Source organism: Limanda limanda, chromosome 2 (assembly GCF_963576545.1).
Source record: "Limanda limanda chromosome 2, fLimLim1.1, whole genome shotgun sequence".
Classification (NCBI taxonomy): Eukaryota; Metazoa; Chordata; class Actinopteri; order Pleuronectiformes; family Pleuronectidae; genus Limanda; species Limanda limanda.
This window is the reverse complement of record NC_083637.1, coordinates 17942726-17952065: the sequence shown is the minus strand read 5'-3', so window position 1 is coordinate 17952065 and position 9340 is coordinate 17942726.

Genomic DNA, 9340 nt, shown 5'->3' with positions numbered 1-9340 from the left:
GAGCGTGTTTGCACAAAGACAAGTTATATATAAAAAAGAACTGCCTTCTGAAAAGCCTGAGCAATTCAATCTGAATATGCAACTTTCACATTACTGGATATCTGAACTGATGTGCGTCCTTGACAGAAATAAGTGCAGCTATACAGATATAAGCTAATCCTCCATCTGTGTGTATGTGTGTGTCAGGCTTCATGCTCTGCACACAGATGCTGCTGGCAGGAGGTGACCTCTGTGCTCTAACAGATGGTCGGGACCTGTGGCATCACACCCGAAAACTCACATCCACACACGCGAATAAAAAGAGAACTCCACGGCAGCTCAAAGTCAGAATAAGGTCACGCAAACTTCAACCTCCTTCAGCTCCCTGTCTGACTCCAGCCTTGGTCGTCGCGTTAGCGTCAGTTTTATTTTTCCCGATGATAATTCATCTCACAACGCCTAGAGCTCCGATTGTAGCATGATGTAATATTCTCATATGAATGTTGCTATAAAAAGATTTTTAATTTTTAAGAACCCTCGGTGGAGTCGGACTTTGTGAAATTGTGTGACTGTTTAGCATAACATAGAAGAAGCAGCTCTGGGACACAGACACACACCATAATAAATCAACGCGGCGGGATCGGCTGAGGTAATCAAATGCAAAACAGCATCATTTATCAGAGAGTGGAGTTAGAGAGTTGGGTGTACTTGAATTTTTTTCTGTATTTACTGAGCCTCTGCAAACTACACGATGAGGTTGAAGCCAGGAAAAAGGGGGGAAAGATCAGGAACAATACAGAAAGTATGAAGTTATTAAAAGTAACATGTTGGCAAGACGCCACCTTCTTCTCCACTGGAAGTCGACTAAAGCTCCCTCTAGTACTCAGTGGCTCAACGACACCATGTCAGATATTCAGTGAAAGGTAGCTCTAACAAATTTCATAATAAGTGGCTTCCCTTTCTTACATTCTTACATTCTCTCCAGTCCCTGCCCCCTGATTGACGGACCCCCCCCCCCTTTTCTCTCTTTCTTCTTCCTTTTTATTTATTCATTTACTTATTCTTTTATTTTTACTTTTTTTATTTTTTTAATTTAATTTTATTATTTTTTCTTTTAATTTATTTATACTATGCAGCTTTAATACTTAATTATTACTTAAGAGAATTTTCAGTTATCTATCTATCATTATTTTTATTATTTTCATTGAGTTCTGTAATGTATTGTTCGCATGACCACATTCATGTGGTCCATAAAATAAGAAAAACATCCTAGGAGGAAGATTGTATATCTTACTCTTAATCCATCGTGATGCACAGTGTTTTTATGGTGTCAATATCTCTATATATTGTTAATTGTCGTACTGAGATTTTGTGATACCCAATGTAAATTTGACATTGATTACTGTTCTACTGTGCCATACCTCCTAATAAAAATATAAAAAAAATAAAAAAGTAGCATGTTAATGCTCATGTACAGTTCACATATGCATGCACATTTAACTGGGGGATTGGACAGCACAACTGGAATGAGTGAGAGCCAGTTAAGCCTATAGCCATTGCAAGTCAGTGAGATCATGGGAGAAAGGAAATTGTTGTGTGTGTGTGTGTGAACATGAGAGAGACAGAGATGGATAGGGGAAAAAAAAGAGGGAGAGAAAAAGAGAGAGGGAGGGTCCCGGAGTGAACAAGTGATGTTTCTGTTCATTAGTAGTCCTCCCTTAGAGCGGGCGAGTTGTGGCATAATCATGTCGGCTTGGTGTCGGTGTGTCCTTGACTGTCATTGGTGGGACTCAGCTGGGCCTTGTTTCTATTCCAGACTCTGTGCATGTGTGTGTTTGTGTGTCTTTCAAAACTTTAATTAACCAACTGAGCCTCACAAACATTGTTGCCAAAAAGCATGAGGCAGTTCAACGCTTGTGTTCCTCCAAATCGACAAAATATAATTCCCCGCCTGTCCAATTAGCCTATTGTGCAAACATTTCCAATCCGCTCCAAATCTGATGTATAGCTGAGACAATAGCAACGGCAACAAAGTGCAGTATTCTGCACTCAGTATTCTCGAATGATGGCATTTAAAAAAAAAATTGCAGCAGACAATGTAAAGCACCGAGAGACAGCTACAGAATGAGAGGAAGCAAATGGAAAATGGATTGTGTTTGTATTGAGCGTATTTAGAGTCATCTTTACACTACAGGTTGCATTCACCCATTCACACAGTGCTTCTATACACAGCACTTTTTCTATCACACACCATTCTTACATCGTTGGTGCGGCCGTCAGGGGAAATTTGGGTTATCTTGCCCAAGGACACTTCAGAATACACCCTAGTGACGCAAGGGATCAAACCACTGACCTCCTGGTTAATGGACGACCCTCTTAATCTCCTGAGCCACAGTCGCCTGAAGCCAAATAATAAAGGTCCTTAAGCTGATTCAGCAACATGCACCCTGTTTTTTTAAAACCAAGAATCCTCTGCTGCATTTCTTTATTGATACTATCTGTCGATCTCTGCCTCGAACAGAGGATGATTTTGCAACTCCACAATACTGGTCGACCAGCGGATTTCCTCAAGGGAAACATGTGCAGACTTCTGCTGCATTTTGATTGATAGGTGAAAATGTCAGCATTTTTCTTTTCCACACACAGCCACAGTTTTTTTCATGTGACCCCAGGATTTGTTTTGTCTTATGTCTAAATATTAGATATTGTCACTGAGGTGACACAGGTCGCTGGGCGGCTCCAAAATGTATAAAGTCCAATTTAAAACCTAGAACCGTTTAATATTAGTTGCAAATGCCAATGGTCCAACAGTCCCCTTATGAAACCACATTTAAATTCAACCACTTGTGAGGAGCATCAGATTTAATACATCAGTTGTTGGGATAAGTTACCCAGTTAGATTTAACATGTAGAAGATCAAATAGTAGTTTTCAGATTTAATTTCCCTCAACGTCCAACAGTCCCTTAATTAAACCACATTTAAATTCACTTGATCCAGATTCTCTTTTGGATCTGCACCAAATGGCACAAACTCATAAATATCAGTCCCCTATACTGGTTGTTTGTTGTTTTTTCATCAAGATTCATGAATTATTCACTGGGAAATCAGGGAAAATCTTGCAAATGTCAGAGGAAAGCGAGAAAAGATTCCTGGATCTGCCCCCTGATCCAGATCGGCACCAATACTTAATGGATACTTTCTCGGGTCATCATCCACAACTCCACAGCATTTCATGGAATCAGCGGAGTAGTTTTTGCGTAATCCTGCTAACAAACACAGACGAAATTATAATTAACTGTGTTCAAGCCCCTAATTGGTCTTCAGTTAATATGATTTGCCACTTTTTGAGACCTGTGCTGACCACGTTTATGTTTCTCAGCAGAAAAGCCACAGCAGAGACCACACACACTCACTTCTGGCTCGACCTCAACACATCCTTTCCCCGGGTCCATCTGTTCAGATTTGGAAGTGTGGCCTGAAGAGCGTAACCTGGACTAATGGATCCTGTCACTCACGTCCACAGACAAATTAGATAAAGTCGCTGCTTTGTTTATCTCCCTCTGTTGTTCTTCCCATTAGCTTTGCCTGCATTTCTTATCATGTCTTTCTTTTCTCTCCGTTCTTCTGTTACGTTCCCTTTCATCTCTCCTCGGACTTTATCTCTCTGTCTGCATTCCATCTGCTGCTCTTATCGCTTTCCAAAGTCTCATTCCCTCACAGCCATTCACACTCAATCTATCACATGCCATATATCTTTCACTTTAACATCATATTCTCTTTCCTCTAACTGCCTTTTCTTTTCTTCCCCGTTTCTGTTTCCCTTGTGTGATCCTTTGTCTGTCGTCACCGGCCCATCACTTTTGCTCCCTCTCTCAGAGACGTCTAGACAAAGCTCTCAGTCACATATGCAAACTCTTTCCAAATTTAGTACATTTGTGTTTGTTTAGTACACTTTGCATATGACATGGCGCCATAATAAAGCCAGATCCTTTTCCTATTTCCTGCATCACTCTGCTCTAAATGTTGTACTTTCGCTGTCTTCTTGTCCACTACACCCATCTTTGTGATGATAGAACAACTGAATGACTACTTATCTTCTTGATCATGATCCAAATAATGCATTGATAAATAATAAATGATAAACTGGTTTCCATGCATACCATAATTTCCTGCTGTATAGTTTTACCATTTCAATTTTTACCATGATTACCGTTGTGATTTGGTTGGTACTGTAAGAGCATGAGCTGCTAGTGTTCTGGCCATAGATACCAACAACATGTTATTGTTCTTATTTGTACAAATGCTGTTCATAATGGTTGGATTGTTTTTAAATGCACACATTTATAAATCAGCAAAACAGCTGTAAATCTCTAAGTCTTATCATTTCCTTTAACTTTGCATGTTTTAAAATGGTGTACTTCTTTCCCACAGAGGAAGCAACACTGAGTTTACCACTGTGTGACATATGATTGAAATGGTCTTGAGTGAAATGTCACCATAACATTCACCGCAGCAGCTGAGAAAGGTCTGTGTCATTAGCAAAACGCCAAAGAGTAGCCACATGCTGCCAACACTCTCCTTCAATCACAGGAAACATGGGAAATCTGAAGGACAGCTTATTAATATGTGCCGTCAAATCCTGTCATATTCAAGTTACCATGGCTGTCAGCGGGACTATCAGTCAACTGTTTGGCCAGACATGTTGGTCTCAGACTGTCCAAACGTCCTGTGGCATCACGTCTCTGTGGACAGATGCAGTGTGCCCAAAACCTAAGCCGCTATGAATAATCCAAGTAGTGGAAGTCATCGTAGGGCAATTTTGACAGTTTTAAAGAACATCTTAACTATTAAAAGAAAAGAGAAAAGGATGACACTGGATCTGGTTCAGAACCATCACATTTTGTTAAGGATAGGGAATGACATTATGCTTAAAACTCAGCAGAGAGCGCATACCTGTGCCAAGACCCAGTAGTCCACTTAAATTCAATCAAGCTGCACCAAATAGCACACTGCTGACGAACAAACAAACCAACCAACAGACAGACAGGGCAAAAACACAACCTCCTTAGGGGAGGCAACTAGGATGGCAAACAGTGGAGCTGAGGCCCATCAATCCCCTCGAGAAACCATATTTAAATTAGCTAGATCTTGATTTAGCTCATAAATATCAGTCCTCTAACTTTGTCAGATTTTTTTTATCCATCAAGATCCCTGAGTTATTACCTTGCACTACTACAGGCATCCTGCAATGTTACCTAATCCTAAACCTCTATCCGCCCCTTTGTCCGGATCCATGCAAAATGTTAATGGGTTCATTTTTTGTCTCCTGCTTCCACTGAGTTCTTTGGAATACCGTTCGGTAGTTTTTGCATAATCCTGCTGACAAACAACTAAACAAACAAACAAACCAACAAACAAACAAACAGAGTGAAAACAAAACCTCCTTGGTGGAAGTAATGAAACGACAGAGTAACGACCTGTGATGTCAGGGTCACTCACTCCTTGTCAGCGAGTGCTCCTGCAGACTGTGCATCGACATGTATGCAGCAGCAGTGACTATAAGTGATGCAGTCTTATAGGTAAAAGTCACTTCTGCATGAAATGAGCTCATGAGCCCACACACTGACCTAATGAGGAACGACCGATGAATGCAAACTGCATGAAAACATAACAACAGAGGCAAAGTGACGGTGACCTTTAAACAAACTTCTGCTGTAAAAAGATCCACTTCACTAACAGACACTCGGAGGAAGGCTTGTGGATCGTTATCATGGGGAAGTGTTCGTGTTGCAGACAGTGACAGGGATGTTGCCTGTGCTACACTGGAGCTCAGTGGGCGGATTTTCCCATCGTACACAAACAAATGGTAAACAGTAAACATACCCTTTGTATTTCCCCCTCCCCTGTCATCCTTGTGCTCTTTGTTTCATTCTATTTCCCTTTTCTCATCCCCCTCTTGGTTGTTCTTTGTTTCAACTTTTACCGTTATTACACCCCTGATGCCGGTCTCAGTTCTCGTCTCTCTTCCTCACTCCCCCACCCCACACACATCTCAGCTCTTTAATTAGACCATGAGACGACTGCAGAGGCTGGCGGAGCGCTCTCCTCCTCACTGTTCATCTGAAGTGCTAATGTGGACGGCGGCAGGAGGAGGGGTGGAGGCAAAGGATGATGGAAGAGGGAAACGGCAAAAAAGAAATCAAAGAAAAAGAGAGCAAGACATATCAGCGAGCAAGGGAGAGGAGATGAGGGGATAGAGGCGTTCATGCAAAACAGAAAGTGATGCAACCATGCACCAGGCAGGGATGGATGATAAAGATAAAAGCAGGAGGTAGGTTCTACTAACAGAGCATTAGGGATACAAATAGAGAGGAACCAAGAAACAGATGAGGGAACAAGATAAAGTCACTTCGAGTGCTTATGCCTGACCTGCAAACCTTCACTTCTGCACACACACACACACACAAACACACATACACAGATTTCTGTCTGACGTTCACCCATGATAACTGAGAGCACAGGGATCAAACCAAACAAGCAGGACATGAAGGAAACACACAGGGACAGAGAGGACGAGCGCTGGCAGGAGGACGGCACATTAGAGGCAGAGATCTCAGATGATTCCTGTGACCTCCTGGAAACCCAGAGGAGGAAAAAAAAACCCCATTAGAGGACAAATGAGGTGTAAATTATTGATTGTTTTTCTGCAGTGGCAGATCTGGGCCACCACTGAGTTTTAACATATTTTTTATAGGTTCAGGTTCTGTGAGGTTCCCTGCTGGTTAAGATGATGACACCGGTTTGTATTTGGGAGGTTATAGTTACCACTCTACTACCAGTGTCTGTGAGGGGATAAAACGGAAAAATAAAAATATATCAACAATCTGAAATGTTAATTATATAAAAGACAATAAACAGGTTAAGTGCAGGTTTGTGCAGATATCCTAATTAGGGCTTTAAATTGACTTCCATTCATTGTGGACAGCCTAATCACTATCTAATCAATACCCATGACCTACTCATGTCCAACTCCGACCCTAACCCCATTTCACATCTTTCCCCCAACCGCAGGACCTCAGAAAGCAAGTTTTGCCTCATTGTGTCAAACCTATGGTCCCCATGAGGTCTACTGGTCCTGACAAGGTCAACGTTTATGCTGGAAAAGGTCCTCAAAAGGTAACAAAAATGAATACACAAACACACACGTATCCTACTAGATGCTTAGTGCTCCAGTTTAATCTGTCTTATGTGCCAAAGTGTGTGTGTATGTGTGTATGTGTGTGTGTGTGTGTGTGTGTGTGTGTGTGTGTGTGTGTGTGTGTGTGTGTGTGTGTGTGTGTGTGGTGTGTGTGAGTCACACTGTGTGTGCCTCAGCAGCAGAAGAGAGCAAGCTAATAAATCCTGAACTGCAATGTCTCTTGAAATAATGAGTAATTCTCACCTTTTCTCATATACACACACACACACACACACACACACGCACGCACGCACACACTCACACAAACACACACAAACACACACACACACACACACACACACACACACACACACACACACACACACACACACACAGCTACCCTGGGGAGCTCTGGGATTCCTCCATCTCTTTGCTATGGAAACGCAACTTGACTGCGTTCCCACAATTGAACACCGCAGTCTTGAAATAACTGAGCGTCTGTGGATCATAAATTTAATTTTTTCAATAAGCAACATATCTTCACCCAACAAAAAGCAGAGAGAAACCATCTCTTATGTGAAAATAGGACAAAGAGATGTTTATAAAAGACGTCCAGTCGAGTACAGACAAGTTAATAAAGTGGCTGCTGTCAGTGAGAAGCTTAAACAGCAGGTATAAGTTTCACTTTATCTCTTTCCACCACAGGAGGAAAATAGCATCCTAAAGGAAAGCTGAGATAAGCAGGAGAGAACAGAGGAAGTACCTGCTGATGACACCCTGTATTTACATACATTGACTGGCTGCAGCTTCTAATGAGTCTAAATGCAGTGACGGCTCTATCTTGCCACAGTTTAGGGCTTGTGAGTCTTTTTCCTTTTTTTACACCCGGGGATCAAGCAACATTCAATAAAACATAAAAACAGTGTGAAAAATGTGAGATTATACCACATATCAATTATGCAAACAAACCAGGCCAAGTAGTTCTCATATGAGGAGCTGTAAGCAGAGCTGTCGTCACTTCAACCAGAACTAATACAAGGTTAAGTGCATTAAAGTTATCTATGGGCTCTTACTAAATTATTTACCAATCTATCTCATCTTTTTGATTTTAGCATTATAGCCTTGCGAAAAGATGTTTAACATTATCCTCCAAAAAAACATCAGTTAAGAAAGGGAGATATGATCCTATATCACAGCGTTTGTTATTTCATATTGTGAATTATCATATTCATCACGTCGCCTTAAACACTGTAAAGTAACTATCATATTTACAACACAACTTATATACACAGTTATTTTTCATAACTTTTATATTATTAATCATTCTTATCTATATTATCACTTTACTACCTTTGTATGCACCATCATTACTTCGTATGGTGTGTTCTCATATTTGATCAAAGAACTTTGTTTTATACGTAATTTGCTTCTATCTATATCTTATTATACAGTTGCTTTTTTTTTACATTTAACCTTAGCCCTAGTGTTCACACAGCAAAAGTATAGTAGCTTGTGAATTTCCATCCTTTGATGATTTGTTGCTTTCATTCCCAGTCAGTGAACAAATATCTCCGAGGTGGAAACACGTGGACGGAATGAATTCTTATTCAAATGCCAAAATAAATCAACACCTGCAACTGCAAATCACTCCTACCTGTCACTGTGTGTAGAAAATGATATGCAGTCAAAAGAAATCCTGGATTAAAGCTCTTCTTGGAATATGGGATGTTATGACTGCTACTCATCTATACGCCCTGCTTCACAGGGGAGGTGCACAAATGAAACAGCATTTTCAAATCCGCATGTTGTTGTCAGTGAATGGCTCAGTAGGCAACGGCCGTATTGCATTTCACAGAGTGTGAATATTTTAGGAGCACTTCTCCATTGGTACGATGAAATGTAATACTATGGTAGAGGTAGAGAAAAGACTCACAGCCTCCAGGTAAACAATCTGGAGCTGAGATAAACTAAGGAGAATATCAAAAGACGCACAATGATATTGTGCGTCTTTTGAGCTGAGCTGATGTCTGTGGCTCTGTGAGTCACCCGTCTGTTTAATGAGATATAGTGACATTGTACAGAGTATGACATTTCCCTAGAGATATAACAATAGACATTTATGAAATCTGTGTCACACGTAACATCTTGGGTCCGTTCCTCTCACTGATGTAACAAATCAATCA